Below are 19,344 nucleotides of genomic sequence, written 5' to 3'. Positions count from 1 at the left end.
TGCTAATTGAAAGATATTTGCAAGGCTCCAATCATACACACGTGCACACAACAATACACTCTTTCTGGCAATATTACATAGCAAATCATTAGATTCGAATGCTAAAAAAGAGAAATGCTTTCGCATCCTCAATGGCTGGAGGGCAACAGCAGTTAATAATGCTTCGATTACTTAGCACCTCTATTTCCTCTTTGGTTTCCTCAGGGTTCACAGCCCAGAAGCTACTTTCAGCACATTCCATACATTGTCACAATCTACTAATTTATTAATGTTGTGGCTCTTTGCTAATCAATGAGTTGTTGTGAGATGAAAAAAGGCACAACGTTAATCACTAGGACATTATTGCTGTAGGAAGTTTGGTTTTGGTTTCTCAGTCCACTTGTCTCTATAATTGTGTATCGTAATGATAATAGGCATTGTAGAATTTAATTTGGAAAGAAGGAAATGATCCAAGTTTCAAAATGCTTTAAACTAATAATTGTCTAGTAGATAGATGCCTGCCTTGTACTTGCATCATGGCAGTCTTGTGTGTGTTTGTGTTATGTTACAACTCCTTTCAAACCTTGCTACAGTAACATTAAATCATACTGACTATGAGGGCTAACAAAGGAAATTGGTTTGTTGTGTATGCCGCACCACATTCTAAATGACCTCACCCTCACAATGTAGAACAATGATCATTAGTCTGAAATACTGGGTCAGTGGGCTATTTTAGTCCCACACACAGTAGCTGCCCTCACTCACAAGTTCCCCTGGGTTTTCCACCTGCCAATAGTGCCAAAGGTCAATTGCATACCAGTAGTAATAAAGGACTAAAAACAGGTTCATAAAACCAACCAATCTGCAGAGAGAGATCAGCTACTGTATGTACCAGAAACAAAAACCTTCCTAAAGAGAGAGATCAGCTACTGTATGTACCAGAAACAAAAACCTTCCTAAAGAGAGAGATCAGCTACTGTATGTACCAGAAACAAAAGCCTTCCTAAAGAGAGAGATCAGCTACTGTATGTACCAGAAACAAAAACCTTCCTAAAGAGAGAGATCAGCTACTGTATGTACCAGAAACAAAAGCCTTCCTAAAGAGAGAGATCAGCTACTGTATGTACCAGAAACAAAAGCCTTCCTAAAGAGAGAGATCAGCTACTGTATGTACCAGAAACAAAAACCTTCCTAAAGAGAGAGATCAGCTACTGTAAGTACCAGAAGCAAAAACCTTCCTAAAGAGAGAGATCAGCTACTGTATGTACCAGAAACAAAAACCTTCCTAAAGAGAGAGATCAGCTACTGTATGTACCAGAAACAAAAACCTTCCTAAAGAGAGAGATCAGCTACTGTATGTACCAGAAACAAAAACCTTCCTAAAGAGAGAGATCAGCTACTGTATGTACCAGAAACAAAAACCTTCCTAAAGAGAGAGATCAGCTACTGTATGTACCAGAAACAAAAACCTTCCTAAAGAGAGAGATCAGCTACTGTATGTACCAGAAACAAAAACCTTCCTAAAGAGAGAGATCAGCTACTGTATGTACCAGAAACAAAAACCTTCCTAAAGAGAGAGATCAGCTACTGTATGTACCAGAAACAAAAACCTTCCTAAAGAGAGAGAGCAGCTACTGTATGTACCAGAAACAAAAGCCTTCCTAAAGAGAGAGAGCAGATGCAGGTTGAGAGACGATCTTCAGACAAGTTCTCTGTGCTAGGTGAGTTATAAACCCTGAGAAATTAGTTAACTGTCATAAAAGTTGTGTTTCAATGTGGGTGTTTTTCAGTCTGTTCCTCTGTTCTCATCAACAGATCAACCTTCTAAACAGGGACGGAGGAATTTGGAATCCAGTTTGTACTTCAACTCTATTGAGGTGAAATCCTGGGATGAGAGCAGACAGGACTGTCTGAGGAGAGACGCAGACCTGGTGATCATAAACAGCTGAGAGGAACAGGTGAGAGAGACAGAGAGAGACAGAGAGAGACAGAGAGAGGAGAGGGGAGATGAGAGGAAAGGAGAGAGAGAGAGCTGAAGTATCATATGTGAGTGGGCAGAGTAGAAAGTCAGTGAATTATGTTCATGATTTTTCTCTGCTATTATCAGGTATTTATCCATGCATTACACAGGCATGAATTCTAACTTTACAAAAATTACCTGGTTATCCAGAAATCCTGGTTAGAACATTGCCGGAATCATGGGGTAATTAGGGAATTGCCGGATTTTTGCAACGCTATACCGATGTCTGCTGATTTATTCCAGTGTGTCCAGGTCCAGGAGTGAAGAACAGTGTTATCGCCTAAATAAAGCGTTAATCATTAAAAGCTACTGGACATTGGAGGTTCTCTGTATTGTTACAAGGGGAACGGACAGTCTAATAACTATCATGGCAGGGAGGACTGTGCTGAACGATGGTCATATTCTTCTAGCCCAGAGGAAGGCTTGAGTGATACACTGTGCAGTGAATCACACTTCTGGATCTGTGAGAAAGTATCCATCACTCAAACACCAATCCCACACAGTTCAACTGAAGTTCAACTGAAGTGAACTACTCCCTTATATAAAATGACATCCGTGTCATCTTACCTGGGTTTTTATTATGCTCAAACTCCTTTCAAACATTCATGTTGCTAACATTAAATTGTGTTGACTCTTGGGGCTGAAAATGGTTTCTCATACTAATTAATCACACCTTACTAACGTATCACCATGTGGAATGGCAATATGTGTGAGACTATACACTCAAAGTGACATGGTAAGTGAAAACACGTTGTGGAGTATGGCTGAATCAAATGTTTATCACATGGTACACCTTTAGTTATGTAGTCAGTGTGACTCATAAACCAACATAGTTATAGGCCTACAATATAATGTATGTAGTCAGCGTGACTCATAAACCTACCATATATGTAGTCAGTGTGACTCATAGACCTTCTGTAGCATATATGTAGTCAGTGTGACTCATAGACATACAGTACCATATATGTAGTCAGTGTGACTCATAGACCTTCTGTACCATATATGTAGTCAGTGTGACTCATAGACCTACTGTACCATATATGTAGTCAGTGTGACTCATAGACCTACCATATATGTAGTCAGTGTGACTCATAGACCTACCATATATGTAGTCAGTGTGACTCATAGACCTACCATATATGTAGTCAGTGTGACTCATAGACCTACTGTACCATATACAGTATGTGGTTAATAAATATGCTACAGCTGCAGCATTTGGCCCTGAAATTCTGTGTAAAGACCTTAATCGAATAATATGAATAAAAGTGTTTACATCCCACCAGGCAAAAATACATTGAAGCAACATTCTGTGAATGTCATCTGTCAACTCACTGACATTGAACATCAATTTGATTAAAAACGCACAAAGTGGTCAAAGTACACTAATTCTCACCTGATTTTCAACAGGATTTTATGGGTTTGTCACGTCCTGACCAGTAAGGGGTAATTTTGTTATTATAGTATGGTCAGGACGTGGCAGGGGTGTGTTGGGTTTTTGGGTAATGTTCTATGTTGTCTATTTCTATGTTTGAATGTCTATTTAGTCTATTTCTATGTTCAGGTTTGGTTTGGCCTTCAATTGGAAGCAGCTGTTCTTCGTTGCTTCTAATTGGAGGCCATATTTAAGTAGTTTTTTTTGGGTTTCTGTGTTTGTGGGTAGTTGTTTCATGTATAGCTGTGTGGCCTTACAGGACTGTTTTTCGTCGTCGTCGTCGTCGTCGTCGTCGTCGTCGTCGTCGTCGTCGTCGTCTGTTATTTTTGTTAAGTGTTCACGTTTATCCAAATAAAAAAGGAAGATGAGCACGATACCTGCTGCGCCTTGGTCCACTTTTTACGACGCATATGACAGAACTACCCACCAAACGAAGACCAAGCAGCGGGGTTTGGAGCACCAGGGAGAAAGATGGACTTGGAGTGATGAACAACGATTCTGGGAGGACAAACTAAGGGAGCTAGAGGAGACCAGGAGGCACACGGGGAGTTGGGCAGAGTCAGGATGCAGACCTGAGCCAACTCCCCGTCCTTATTACAGGGAGCGACGGATCAAGAAAGCACCGAGCTATGCGGAAATGCGCACTGTATTGCCCAGACGCATTCAAAGGCCGGTGCAAAAGGTGAAAGCTCCTCAGTATAGCCAGGCTATGGTGAGCACTCAGCCAAGAAGGGTTGTGCAGGCTGTATGCTCCAGACCTCCAGTGCATCTCCAGGGTCCAGTTTACCCTGTTCCTGCTCCTCGCACTAGCCCTGAGGTGCGTGTTACTAGGCTGGCGCCTCCAAAGCCAGCCCCACGCATCAGGCCTTTAGTGCGCCTGCCCAGTCCAGTATATCCTGTTCCTGCTCCTCGCACTAGCCCTGTGGTGCGCGTCCCTAGTCTGGCGCCTCCTAAGCCAGCCCCACGCACCAGGCCTTTAGTGCGCAGTCCCCGTCTAGAGCTTCCGGCGACAGTGCCCCGTCTAGAGCTTCCGGCGACAGTGCCCCGTCTAGAGCTTCCGGCGACAGTGCCCCGGTGCAGCCAGAGTCGCCCGCCAGTCCGGCGCAGCCAGAGTCGCTCCTCAGCCCAGAGCCTTCAGCTAACCAGGTTAGGTTGGGGACTAGGGCCAGAACCAGAGCCACCTCCGTAGGGGGGAGTTTGGGGAAGGGGGGGTGTTTGCACAGGAACCGTTGGTGACGGTGGCCACCCTCACTTTAGTTTTGATTTTTGTGTTAACCTAATTGTAGCATCAATGTATTCTTCTTTGAGCAGACAATCTGCCAATTGGGCAATTTTGTAATAGTGTTTGTCTTTGTAAATAGCAGGTGCAAACTTGGCAGAGGGAAATGTTACTCAAACCAGCAAAGCTATAAGAAAATGTTTTTTTTCCCCTCTAAGGCCGGGATTCAAACAAACATCACAGAGCTGGTAGAACACCTCAATTGACAATTAATAAAGGCAGTTTTCTGTGGAGATATTGGCTCCATTCTATTGTAAATTATGCCGGGTTCATGTGCTAGTCTAGGAAACTTGAAAATGTCTGCCTTGCTAACTGGTTAGAGTTATACATGTGCAGCATTCAACCTCTATATTATTGACTGTATGTTTGTTTTACTCCATGTGTAACTCTATGTTGTTTGTGTCAAACTGCTTGCTTTATCTTGGCCAGGTCGCAATTGTAAATGAGAACTTATTAACTTGCCTACCTAATAAAGTTGAAATAAAAAAAACAGTAAAGTCAGACATGTCTGAGTTTCCTAGTTCTAACACGTGAACGTGGCATATTCTAAAGTGCAGTGTGATGTCTGCACATTGCGGTTTGTTTGAATCCCGGCCTTAGTTTTACATCTGTAAAATACACTCACATTATACCCACAGTATCGCATTGGAATAATCTTGTAACCTCTCCTTTAAAATGTTGTGAGAAGTCAGTGCAGGTTACCATAGCGCATAAAATGCTAATACGGTATACTATTAAGTACAAACTGGTTCTAAAGTTTGATAAGTCTGACCATATAATTATGTTCAAAATGATGTACAATTACCACAGTATAAAAAGCCTAAGCTCTTGAGGTGGCTGGCACAAAGACAGACAGACTAATGACGCTGTAAGTTTCAACTGAATTGTAGCCAACTGTTTTAAGCCGCCTTTGGTTCTGCTCACTGGGCAAATGAAGCTTTATGCAAATAAACAATGCCTTACAACATCACAACCACAGCTTTTAAAACCCCAATTTGTTCCAAGCTCACGTAAATTAGAAAATGAAGCTTTAACAATATATAATGCCTAACAACAACAACAAAATAGTATGTGTGCATTGTGCTGGTGAAACCAGATGAGGCTTATGTAAAGCAATGTTTCTCCAGCCATTCCTATGGAGACACTCCTATGGTGGGCACATTTTTGGTTTAATCGAGCACCAACACATCAGATTTTACTAATGAAGGGCTAGTGCTGAGTGCTGTTAGTGCTGAGTGCTGTTAGTGCTGAGTGCTGTTAGTGCTGAGTGCTGTTAGTGCTGAGTGCTGTTAGTGCTGAGTGCTGTTAGTGCTGAGTGCTGTTAGTGCTGGGATAGATCAAGAATATGCACCATCTAAGTCCCCCGGGAATGGATTAAGAAACAGGGAACCTAAGTCTTTTCACACTAGTGAGCCAAACCAAGCTGAGACAAACCAAGCTGAGCCAAACCAAGCTGGTCTATGCTCAGCGATCTGGTTACACATGCACCACAGTTGCTGGAACTGTGCTTAAAAGGACCAATGTGAAAAGAAAATAACCGACCCAGCACGGTTTGGTTTGGGTCGGCACGCGTGGTAGTGTGAAAAGGGTACAAGTGAGTCACCAGGCAGCGGGGTCTGCAGGACTATCAGGGGAGTCACCAGGCAGCGGGGTCTGCAGGACTGTCAGGGGAGTCACCAGGCAGCGGGGTCTGCAGGACTATCAGGGGAGTCACCAGGCAGTGGGGTCTGAAGGACTGTCAGGTGAGTCACCAGGCAGCGGGGTCTGAAGGACTGTCAGGTGAGTCACCAGGCAGCGGGGTCTGCAGGACTATCAGGGGAGTCACCAGGCAGTGGGGTCTGAAGGACTATCAGGGGAGTCACCAGGCAGTGGGGTCTGAAGGACTGTCAGGTGAGTCACCAGGCAGCGGGGTCTGAAGGACTATCAGGGGAGTCACCAGGCAGTGGGGTCTGAAGGACTATCAGGGGAGTCACCAGGCAGCGGGGTCTGCAGGACTGTCAGGTGAGTCACCAGGCAGCGGGGTCTGCAGGACTGTCAGGGGAGTCACCAGGCAGTGGGGTCTGAAGGACTTTCAGGGGAGTCACCAGGCAGCGGGGTCTGCAGGACTGTCAGGTGAGTCACCAGGCAGCGGGGTCTGCAGGACTGTCAGGGGAGTCACCAGGCAGCGGGGTCTGAAGGACTATCAGGGGAGTCACCAGGCAGTGGGGTCTGAAGGACTGTCAGGTGAGGCAGCGGGGTCTGAAGGACTATCAGGGGAGTCACCAGGCAGCGGGGTCTGCAGGACTGTCAGGGGAGTCACCAGGCAGTGGGGTCTGCAGGACTGTCAGGGGAGTCACCAGGCAGTGGGGTCTGCAGGACTGTCAGGGGAGTCACCAGGCAGTGGGGTCTGCAGGACTGTCAGGGGAGTCACCAGGCAGTGGGGTCTGCAGGACTGTCAGGGGAGTCACCAGGCAGTGGGGTCTGCAGGACTGTCAGGGGAGTCACCAGGCAGGGGAGTCACCAGGCAGCGGGGTCTGCAGGACTGTCAGGGGAGTCACCAGGCAGCGGGGTCTGCAGGACTGTCAGGGGAGTCACCAGGCAGCGGGGTCTGCAGGGGAGTCACCAGGCAGCGGGGTCTGCAGGACTGTCAGGGGAGTCACCAGGCAGCGAGGTCTGCAGGACTGTCAGGGGAGTCACCAGGCAGCGGGGTCTGCAGGACTGTCAGGTGAGAACAGTTAAGTTGTGTTTGGTCATATCTCTGAATGTCATTGTTTGGACAGATCAATGTTTGACAGATTATTTCCCATCTAATTGTTTGCTCATCATCAGCTCTACCTGTGTATGATTGGCCCGGGCTTCAGGGGGGCCCTGCATCGCCGCAGTTGCCGCCACCTCAAACCATCACATGGAATTCCAACCGGAACTAAGCCCTTATGATCACCCTGGAAGTGGGAGGAAACTGTTTGTTTGTTTGCAGCAATGGTACTGGTACAAGATCCCGAGGACTTGAACTCGAAGGTTTGGCCTACACACTTGTATGATTCCAAGACATTCAATATGCAGAGGACGGGGTAAGTCTAGCTATCGCTGTGAAAAAACAGTGGGTAGTCATTGATATAACAGGGCTCCATGGGACATAAAAAAATCATAAGAGATTCTGCAATAATGGCCTGCACCACTGGTGTGAACATTTACAGTTACTTGCGAAATACTGCACATGTACAGCGAGTCAGAATCCCCCCATTTATGAAGCACTCCAATTCAATGTCCAGTCAGCTCTTTGGCTGCAGGCACCCGCAGTCTTCTTAGTGTTAAAGGGCCAATCAGCAGCTGCTACATCCATTTTTGGACTTATAAATGAGTTATATGTACCCATTGATTCCTGAAGAATATAACTTATAAATGAGTTAAATGTACCCATTGATTCCTGAAGAATATAACTTATAAATGAGTTATATGTACCCATTGATTCCTGAAGAATATAACTAATAAATGCCTCATGAGCTTAATTCAACTGCCGTACCCCACCAGAACCCAAAACATAAGCTTGTTTTATTCCAATGTTTGTAAAAAATATATATATACAGTATGTATAAAAATGTTGTATGGACACATACTATATCAAGGATGGTCAGTCCTTGCATCTATACTTCTGTCTATGAATTTGAATGGTTACATTTCTCCAGCCCCATCCCTCAGCTTTTTACTGAACCAGGGGCAGGGAGGCCACTTTGTTATTGTTTCTACTGCTGATTGGCGCTTTAATTAAGGTGTCAGGTGTTGACTAGAGTGGTTGCTGTGAATGAATGACCAGAGCATGGCAATGGGGCTCTGGCAGCCATGCAACTATAGATTAGGGCAGTCCAAATCACATTCAACTATAATGGAGCCGGTGTAATATTTCAGCCCTCTCTCTCGCCGCATAATAATACCAAGGCTGAAAGGGAGACATCGCTGTCTCGGCAGCGGCACTCACAGAGTTTTGGCAGTGTCATGACTTCCGCCGAAGTCGGCCCCTCTTCTTGTTCAGGTGGCGTTCGGCGGTCGACGTCACCGGCTTACTAGTTACCACCGATCTATGTTTCCCTGTTCGTTTGCTTTGGTCTTAATTATACACACCTGTTTATGATTCCCTGATTATGTTCATTATTTAACCCTCTGGCTTTCCTGTTTGTCTTGTCCGTGACTGTTTCCTGTTTTGTGGTTGTTGGTGTTTCTCCCAGCCATGTATTATTGCTGTGGGAGAAGTTTTATTATGGTTTTGAGTAAACACGTTTTGTTTGCACTCATCCCTGTGTCCTGCGCCTGACTCCGATACTTCTCCTAACGAAATCATTACAGGCAGAGTGCTGCTATTTTAACTTCGGTATCTGCCATTCTACTATCTGTGGGAAACAAAATTGTCTTACAAAGTTGTGTTGCAGATACACACACCTGTGTTGCGGATAGCCACTGACCCCTCTCCACAGGCCTGTTGCCGGGTAGGAACACATGACCTCCAGGGCTGTATCTAACCACGCTCCACAGGCCTGTTGCCAGGTAGGAACACATGACCTCCAGGGCTGTATCTAACCACGCTCCACAGGCCTGTTGCCAGGTAGGAACACATGACCTCCAGGGCTGTATCTAACCACGCTCCACAGGCCTGTTGCCAGGTAGGAACACATGACCTCCAGGGCTGTATCTAACCATGCTCCACAGGCCTGTTGCCGGGTAGGAACACATGAGCTCCATCTAACCACGCTCCACAGGCCTGTTGCCGGGTAGGAACACATGACCTCCAGAGCTCCATCTAACCACGCTCCACAGGCCTGTTGCCGGGTAGGAACACATGAGCTCCATCTAACCACGCTCCACAGGCCTGTTGCCGGGTAAGAACACATGACCTCCAGGGCTCCATCTAACCACGCTCCACAGGCCTGTTGCCGGGTAAGAACGCATTACCTCCAGGGCTCCATCTAACCACGCTCCACAGGCCTGTTGCCAGGTAGGAACACTTTACCTCCAGGGCTCCATCTAACCACGCTCCACAGGCCTGTTGCGGGGTAGGAACACTTTACCTCCAGGGCTCCATCTAACCACGCTCCACAGGCCTGTTGCCGGGTAGGAACACTTTACCTCCAGGGCTCCATCTTCCTATTGCATGTACTTTCCAGCGCCATTACTGAGCCACTGACCTGATTACCTGTTCCGTTACAATACAGAATTGTCTTGAAATTGACTACTGCAATATTTAGTCTACCTAACACATCAAATTCAACAGACAGGCATGCAGGGAGACACTGCATGTCTTATACATTGTTTGTGTTTCACCTCAGAAGACCTCTGCTATTCTCTGCTGGTTTAATAGCTGTGGAGGTGTCCTGTAGTTGACAGGTATGAAAGGGTACAGTACATGTAGAATTGGAATTCATTGAAACTCTTACTGCAGCAAACATGAATTGAAAAGCAAAATTCTTCCTGCTTTAAATATGAATTATTCAAATTAGTTTTGATTTGTCTCCTTTCGTTCCCCAGGCCTTGTCATATCAATCACAATTTAAAAATAAGAATTTCTAGGTTTAGTACTGAGCAGCTTTGATTTAGTACAAAACAACCTTTTTAAGCTCTACCTCCCTGTCACAGGATTGGTGTCACGTTGCAGAAGGATGGGAACCAGGCACAGCAATAAGTAATAGGGCTTTTAATTGACTACCCAAAACAAAAGAGTAGGTGTTAACTTCGAAATAATTCACGGGACGAGAGCCGTAATAACAAGTGCACAAAAATACATGTAGCACCAAAAACCAAATAAAACCGAGCACAGGTACTCGCAAGACCAACGGACATAGGACAATGATCGACAAAGACAATGGGGAACAGAGGGCACATATATAACAACACTAATCAGGGGGAATGGGAACCAGGTGTGCGTAATGATCCAGTACAGTCCTGGGTTGGTGGTGATGATCCAGTACAGTCCTGGGTTGGTGGTGATGATCCAGTACAGTCCTGGGTTGGTGGTGATGATCCAGTACAGTCCTGGGTTGGTGGTGATGATCCAGTACAGTCCTGGGTTGGTGGTGATGATCCAGTACAGTCCTGGGTTGGTGGTGATGATCCAGTACAGTCCTGGGTTGGTGGTGATGATCCAGTACAGTCCTGGGTTGGTGGTGATGATCCAGTACAGTCCTGGGTTGGTGGTGATGATCCAGTACAGTCCTGGGTTGGTGGTGATGATCCAGTACAGTCCTGGGTTGGTGGTGATGATCCAGTACAGTCCTGGGTTGGTGGTGATGATCCAGTACAGTCCTGGGTTGGTGGTGATGATCCAGTACAGTCCTGGGTTGGTGGTGATGATCCAGTACAGTCCTGGGTTGGTGGTGACAAAGACCTCCCAAGCTGGTGAACAGAATGAGCAGCAGTACCAGGGGGGATCCGTGACAATTGGAGGCATTTCCGTTGGATGCTAATTTGCACTCCGCCATATTTGTCACACACTGTAATAATTGTGATAAAGGCTCAATGACTCACACTGACTTACTGTAAGTCTTCTGATACACTGCATTAAACACACCACTCTCTCAATCCAGAAACAGAAATTGTCTCGTGGTTCATCAGCTAAATGAAATCTGCTTCAGATGTGAAATGAGACATGCTTGAAATAATGTGGCCCTTTAAAATAAACAGACTTCATTACCGGAGTATCTTTAAAATCAGTGGATATTTGCATCGTAGAGGAAGTAGTTTGTTGGCATTATAAGTGATTGGTTGAATTTTCTTGTTTAATCAAAATTGAAAAATATATGGCAAAAAGAAATCCAATAAGAATAGAATTCTACTATATACTGAAAGAACTTCCATCTGTGGAGCTGTGGAATTCTGTTCTATACCCAAAGGACTTCCACCTGTGGAGCTGTGGAATTCTGCTCTATACCCAAAGAACTTCCATCTGTATCTGTGGAGCTGTGGAATTCTGCTCTATACCCAAAGAACTTCCATCTGTGGAGCTGTGGAATTCTGCTCTATACCCAAAGAACTTCCATCTGTGGAGCTGTGGAATTCTGCTCTATACCCAAAGAACTTCCATCTGTGGAGCTGTGGAATTCTGTTCTATACCCAAAGAGCTTCCATCTGTGGAGCTGTGGAATTCTGATGTAGGTGTTTAGTGGATCTATTCAACCATCACTGCTCATCTGAGGTAAAGCTCATATAGGGCAGGCAATGAATAATTCTCCACACCTTTTCTTATCCATCCCTTCTTCCTGACACGACATCTTCTTTATCCCCTATCTTTATACATTTCATACCACTTCCAGATCTAAGCTGGCTGGCTGGGCGCTTCAGTGAGCCATGTGGGCTCACCGTCTCCCGTGCTGATTCAGTGGGGTCTAACTCACATCTCAAGATGGATTGGTCTCATAAAGCGCAGAGGGACATGATCCCTGGAGGGGTGTGAATAAGCTGTGTTTTGTTTTATAACCACTCCACTTGAAGAGTTAATTAGTAAAGAAGGCCTTGGAACGCTCAGTTAGACCCAACACTATGCAAGTGTTATATAATCGAAAATCGTAGGCTCAGATTGCTTTTCCCCCTCTAATAGCTTTCCTTGAATCACACGGGAGGGGGAAGAAAATGGTTAGGGTCTAAACTTGTATAGAATAGCTCATCCACAAACCAAAGTGTACTTTACCCATTCAGCAAAATGATTATGGCCCAAATCCGGCCCATATCTACAATAGCCTAGTTTGGATCAGGTGAGGCCGGGCTACTTTTAATGTGTCCTGATAGGCTTGTAACTGTGCCTGATTCAGGTGTTTCAACTGGTCAGAGCTTGAGGACAACATCACTTCATACTCCACCCAACCCCAGGATCTACCCCGCTGCACCCATCCACTTTCACCCATGTTGTTCATTTACAAATTCCGTGCAAATCTCTTTCTGCTGATCTTGGCTTCACACTTTTCTCGGCTTGGCCTGATGAAGGACTGTAGGAGTTGGCCGGGCTATTAGGCAGATGTTTAAACATAGATTCATGCGTGCACCAATTACCAATAATTACCATACCAAAGACTGTATAAATGGCACCCGATGCTCATCTGCTTGGCGCTCAGCATTAAGGAGATAGACTATAGTGTTCTGTCCAGGGGGTGTCCAAGGCTAATTATGTACCTTTTGAGGTACTGAGAAAACAGTGAAAAGGGAAAACCACTAGCGCTCACTGGCTCACCTGGAGATACATGTAACTTGCAATGGTGGAAAAAGTATCCAATTGTCATACTTGAGTAAATGTAAAGATACCTTAATAGAAAATGACTCAAGTAAAAGTGAAAGTCACCCAGTAAAATACTACTAAAAGTATTTGGTTTTAAATATACTTAGTTATCAAAAGTAAATTTTAATTGCTAAAATATACTTAAGTATCAAAAGTAAAAGTATAAATCATTTCAAATTCCTTATATTAAGCAAACCAGATGGCACCATTTTCTTGTTTTTTTTATCTACAGAAAGCCAGGGGCACGCTCCAACACTCAGACATCATTTACAAACGAATCATATGTTTAGTGAGTCCGCCAGATCAGAGACAGTCGGGATGACTAGGGATGTTCTCTTGATAAGTGTGTGAATTAGACCATTTTCCTGTCCTGCTAAGCATTAAAAATGTAATGAATAATTTTCAGTGTCAGGGAAAAAGTAAAAAGTACATCATTGTCTTTAGGAATGTAGTGAAGTAAAAGTTGTCAAAAATATAAATAGTAAAGTACAGATACCCCAAAAAACTACTTAAGTAGTACTTAAAAATATGTTTACTTAAGTACTTTACACCACTGGTGTTGGAAACCAGGCTATTTACCACTTACCATCCAGCCCAGTTTCCACTTACGGTCCAGGTCTGGTTGCCATTGGCCTAATGCTTACATTTCGACTAAAAGTGGCCCAGCAGTTACATACCTCAAGCCAGAGCTGGCCCATAAGAAAGGTTCCAGTGCATCCTTACAGTGTGCATCTTCCACATTCGGACCAGATCTTGCCCATATGATACATTGCGGTACCAGCACTGAGCCCTCTGCCGCCAAACAACCAGAACAGGCCAGTATTGTCTGTTGTCTGGGTACCATTTATAACACTTGTTGAAATCTGAGAGGGCAGGTTCCTTTCTTGAATTCAGATAAATGAAGAATCTCACTAAGAGAAAGCCTTTGGCTCAAATTCTCATCTTCAGGATTTATTTAATTGGAGTAAATGGCATTTTATATTCTGTGGATGTCCCATGTTAGACTTTATCTCTACAGACCAGCTATGTGGATTTCTCTATAGCCTATTGTCATTTTGTAAGTACTTTTGATTCCCATAATAACTTTAACTGATAAAAAAATAAATATATAATGAATAGAGAAAATGCATCCACTGGACAGGAACTATGACAGATGAAAATGTGCTCTAGCTGAATCTAGCACTAAAACACCTGCCATATGTTGTTGGTTGTTGTATACTGTCCCTAAAGAAATGATATGAAACAATGGTAGTTAGTAGAAGACACCATATTTCCAGTGAGACAAAATGAACGTCTTCAGTGCGTCGTGAGATGTGAGGCTGTCCTAAAATGTACACCATAATCCTTTTTAAATTAGTCATATTACTGCTCCTAGGCTACTTTTTGTCTTCCAAAATAACACTCACAGTGGGACCACTGGTGGGATAAGAGCCATGCTTCAAGAGAAGGATGATCCAATGCAGAATCCACTCACAAGTGATTTGATTCAAAACACCTCCTGAACTTAATCTGTTTGTTATCCTGTTACTATTACATTTTCTGTGGGGGTCATTTTTATTGCCAAGGTTGTGTTGAAAGTGTTTCTTGAATCTCCATGATTAAAAAAGCATTGTGAACAGAATCACCACTACTTATGTTCTAATTTATACATCCTCCCTGTAGTCCTCATGTCCTCTGACCTCTATGACCCTCCCTGTAGTCCTCATGTCCTCTGACCTCTATGACCCTCCCTGTAGTCCTCATGTCCCCTGACCTCTATGACCCTCCCTGTAGTCCTCATGTCCCCTGACCTCTATGACCCTCCCTGTAGTCCTCATGTCCCCTGACCCCTATGACCCTCCCTGTAGTCCTCATGTCCCCTGACCCCTATGACCCTCCCTGTAGTCCTCATGTCCCCTGACCTCTATGACCCTCCCTGTAGTCCTCATGTCCCCTGACCCCTATGACCCTCCCTGTAGTCCTCATGTTCCCTGACCCCTATGACCCTCCCTGTAGTCCTCATGTTCCCTGACCCCTATGACCCTCCTCTAACCCCTATGACCCTCCTCTAACCCCTATGACCCCTCCTCTAACCCCTATGACCCCCCCTCTAACCCTCCCCTAACGCCAATAACCCTCCCCTAACCCTTATAACACTCCCCTAATGCCTATAACCCTCCTGCTCTCTCACCCTCAGGCTCCATGTAGTTCTCATGTCCCCTAACCCCTATAACCCTCCTCTAATCTCTATAACCCTCCTCTAACCCATATAACCCTCCGCTAACCCCTATAACCCTCCTCTAACCCCTATAACCCTCCCCTAATGCCTTTAACCCTCCCCTAACCTCTATAACCTTCCTCTAACCCCTATAACCCTCCTCTAACCCCTATAACCCTCCTCTAACCCCTATAACCCTCCTCTAACCCCTATAACCCTCCTCTAACCCCTATAACCCTCCTCTAACCCTCCTCTAACCATCCTCTAACCATCCTCTAACCCTCCTCTAACCCTCCTCTAACCCTCCTCTAACCCTCCTCTAACCCTCCTCTAACCCTCCTCTAACCTCTATAACCCTCATCTAATCTCTATAACCCTCCTCTAACCTCTATAACATCCTCTAACCCCTATAACCCTCCCCTAACCTCTATAGCCTTCCTCTAACGTCTATAGCCCTCCTCTAACGTCTATAGCCCTCCTCTAACGTCTATAGCCCTCCTCTAACGTCTATAGCCCTCCTCTAACGTCTATAGCCCTCCTCTAACGTCTATAGCCCTCCTCTAACGTCTATAGCCCTCCTCTAACGTCTATAGCCCTCCTCTAACCCCTCACCCTCCCAACCCTCCTCTAACCCTCCTCTAACCCCTCCCCTCCTCAACCCTCCTCTAACCCTCCTCTAACCCCCTCCTCTAACCTCTATAACCCTCATCTAATCTCTATAACCCTCCTCTAACCTCTATAACATCCTCTAACCCCTATAACCCTCCCCTAACCTCTATAGCCTTCCTCTAACGTCTATAGCCCTCCTCTAACGTCTATAGCCCTCCTCTAACGTCTATAGCCCTCCTCTAACCTCTATAGCCCTCCTCTAACCTCTATAGCCCTCCTCTAACCTCTATAACATCCTCTAACCTCTATAACATCCTCTAACCCTCCCCTAATGCCTATAACCCTCCTCTAACCCATTAACCCTCCTCTAACCTCTATAACATCCTCTAACCCCTATAACCCTCCCCTAATACCTTTAACCCTCCCCTAACCTCTATAACCCTCCCCTAACCTCTATAACCCTCCTCTAACCTCTATAACCCTCCTCTAACCTCTATAACCCTCCTCTAACCTCTATAACCATCCTGCTCTCTCACCCTCAGGCCTCCATACAGAACTGGAGCAAAGGAACAATTCAATGGTCTGGCAACCGTCTCTTCCTGTATGTTATGGTAATAACAATAATAACATGGCATCGTTGTGAAAGTGCTGAAGAGGACTTGATGTCGCTACATTTTTAATTTCCATCCACTTATTTCTTGAAAGGTCAAAGGTGTTCCTGTGTGTGTGCAGAGTCACTGGTCTACTCTAACAATATGCTCCCCCACTACAGACCAGGGTTCAATGCCTGTCTTCCCTTCTGACCGTCCCTCCCACTTACCTATCTCTCCTCTGTTTCATTACTGTCTGATGAAATAACAAAAAGGTGATCCTGTGTGAAAAGGTTTTCTAGGCCCACCTATAGAGCCTAGACTATATGTTTGGCCTGAGGGGCACAAAGCTAGAGTAATAGAGGTCAAGGGTTAATTATACCAGTATTAGGAATGAATATGTTTCACTGTCGCAACAGCCTGTAAAGTGTATATTATTATTTTCATTTTTTTATGTTATGGATTATTGCTAGATGATGGCTAATGAACTTGGTGACAACGGAGAGTTTGTCACACCAACGATGTACAGTTGCTGGCTGCAGCACAGTCATTTGGGAAAGTAACTGTTGAACTCATGCATCTGTAGTGTCGGATTGTTACTATTTATTCTCAGAAATACTGCCTCATTTTAAATATAATGGTTTAAACAATTACATTTCTGAATCAAATTCAATGTCAATTTCACAAATGCTGAAATACTCTGCCCTTTACAATGTTATTGCCACTAGGTGTCATGGTAACACTGTTTATTCATTCCTATGTTCACAGTCCTTTGGCCTCAACCAGCTGTCTGCATTCACCAAGATGTATCAACTATCATCTGGGTCATTCAAACAGTGTACAGTGGTAGACTTATTCACAGTTCTATTCTAAATGAGAATAGGGTCACAAATTAAGATCAGGGACAGAAATTAGGGCACAACATATTTTTGGAGAAAGAGACACACTACCGATCAAAAGTTTTAGAACACCTGCATGTAGGAAATAGTAAAAATAAAGCAAAACCCTTGAATGAGTAGGTGTTCTATTTCCTACATTGTAAAAATAATAGTGAAGACATCAAAACTATGAAATAACAAAAAAAGCGTTAAACGAATCAAAATATATATTCTATTCTATTCTTCGAATAGCCACCCTTTGCCTTGATGACAGCTTTGCACACTCTTGGGCATTCTCATAACCAGCTTCATGAGGTAGTCACCTGGAATGCATTTCAATTAACAGGTGTGCCTTGTTAAAAGTAAATTTGTGGAATATCTTTCCTTCTTAATGCGTTTGAGCCAATCAGTTGTGTTGTGACAAGGTAGGGAAATAACAGTCCATCATTAATTTAAGACATGAAGGTCAGTCAATACGGAACATTTCCAGTGCAGTCGCAAAAACCATCAAGCGCTATGATGAAACTGGCTCTCATGAGGACTGCCACAGGAATGGAAGACCCAGAGTTACCTCTGCTGCAGAGGATAAGTTCATTAGAGTTACCAACCTCAGAAATTGCAGCCCAAATAAATGCTTCACAGAGTTCAAGTAAGAGACACATCTCAACATCAACTGTTCAGAGGACACTGTGTGAATCAGGCCTTCCTTCATGGTCGAATTGCTGCAAAGAAACCACTACTAAAGGACACCAATAAGAAGAAGAGACTTACTTGGGCCAAGAAACATGAGCAATGGGACATTAGACCAGTGGACATTTGTCCTTTGGTCTTGAGTCCAAATGTGAGATTTTTGGTTCCAACCGCCGTGTCTTTGTGAGACGTGCTGTGGGTGAATGGAAGATCTCCGCATGTGTATTTCCCACCTTAAAGCATGGAGGAGGAGGTATGATGGTGTCGGTGTGCTTTGCTGGTGACACTGTCTGTGAGTAATTATTTATGAATTCAAAGCACACTTAACCAGCACGGCTACCACAGCATTCTGCAGCGAGACATCCCATCTGGTTTGAGCTTAGTGGGATGATCATTTGTTTTTTAACAGGACAATGACCCAACACACCTCCAGGCTGTGTAATGGGCTATTTTACCAAGAAGGAGAGTGATGGAGTGCTGAGTCAGATGTGCCTCCACAATCCCCCGACCTCAACCCAATTGAGAAGGTTTGGGATGAGTTGGACCGCAGAGTGAAGGAAAAGCAGCCAACAAGTCTCAGGATGGTAAGTTGGTAGTTGGAGATATCCCTCCCAGTGGTGTGGGGGCTGTGCTTTGGCAAAGTGGGTGGGGTTATATCCTGCCTGTTTGGCCCTGTCCGGGGGTTTCATCGGATGGGGCCACAGTGTCTCCTGACCCCTCCAGTCTCAGCCTCCAGTATTTATGCTGCAGTAGTTTGTGTCGGGGGGCTAGGGTCAGTCTGTTACATCTGGAGTATTTATTTTGTCTTATCCGGTGTCCTGTGTGAATTTAAATATGCTCTCTCTTTCTCTCCTTCTTTCTCTCTCTCGAAGGACCTGAGCCCTAGGACCATGTCTCAGGACTACCTGGCATGATGACTCCTTGCTGTCCACAGTCCACCTGGCCGTGCTGCTGCTCCAGTTTTAACTGTTCTGCCTGTGGCTATGGAACCCTGACCTGTTCACCGGACGTGCTACCTGTCCCAGACCTGCTGTCCCAGACCTGCTGAAACCCTGACCTGTTAACCGGACGTGCTACCTGTCCCAGACCTGCTGTTTTCAACTCTCTAGAGACAGCAGGAGCGGTAGAGATACTCTCAAAGATCGGCTATGAAAAAGCCAACTGACACTTACTCTTGAGTTGCTGACTTGTTGCACCCTCGACAACTACTATGATTATTATTATTTGACCATGCTGGTCATTTATGAACATTTGAACATCTTGGCCATGTTCTGCTATAATCTCCACCCCGGCACAGCCAGAAGAGGACTGGCCACCCCTCATAGCCTGGTTCCTCTCTAGGTTTCTTCCTAGGTTTTGGACTTTCTAGGGAGTTTTTCCTAGCCACCGTGCTTCTACACCTGCATTGCTTGCTGTTTGGGGTTTTAGGCTGGGTTT

The sequence above is a fragment of the Salmo salar genome, chromosome 03 (genome assembly GCF_965601325.2).
Source record: "Salmo salar chromosome 03, fSalSal1, whole genome shotgun sequence".
Taxonomy (NCBI): domain Eukaryota; kingdom Metazoa; phylum Chordata; class Actinopteri; order Salmoniformes; family Salmonidae; genus Salmo; species Salmo salar.
The sequence above is the reverse complement of the archived record's forward strand: the minus strand, read 5'-3'. Positions refer to the sequence as shown.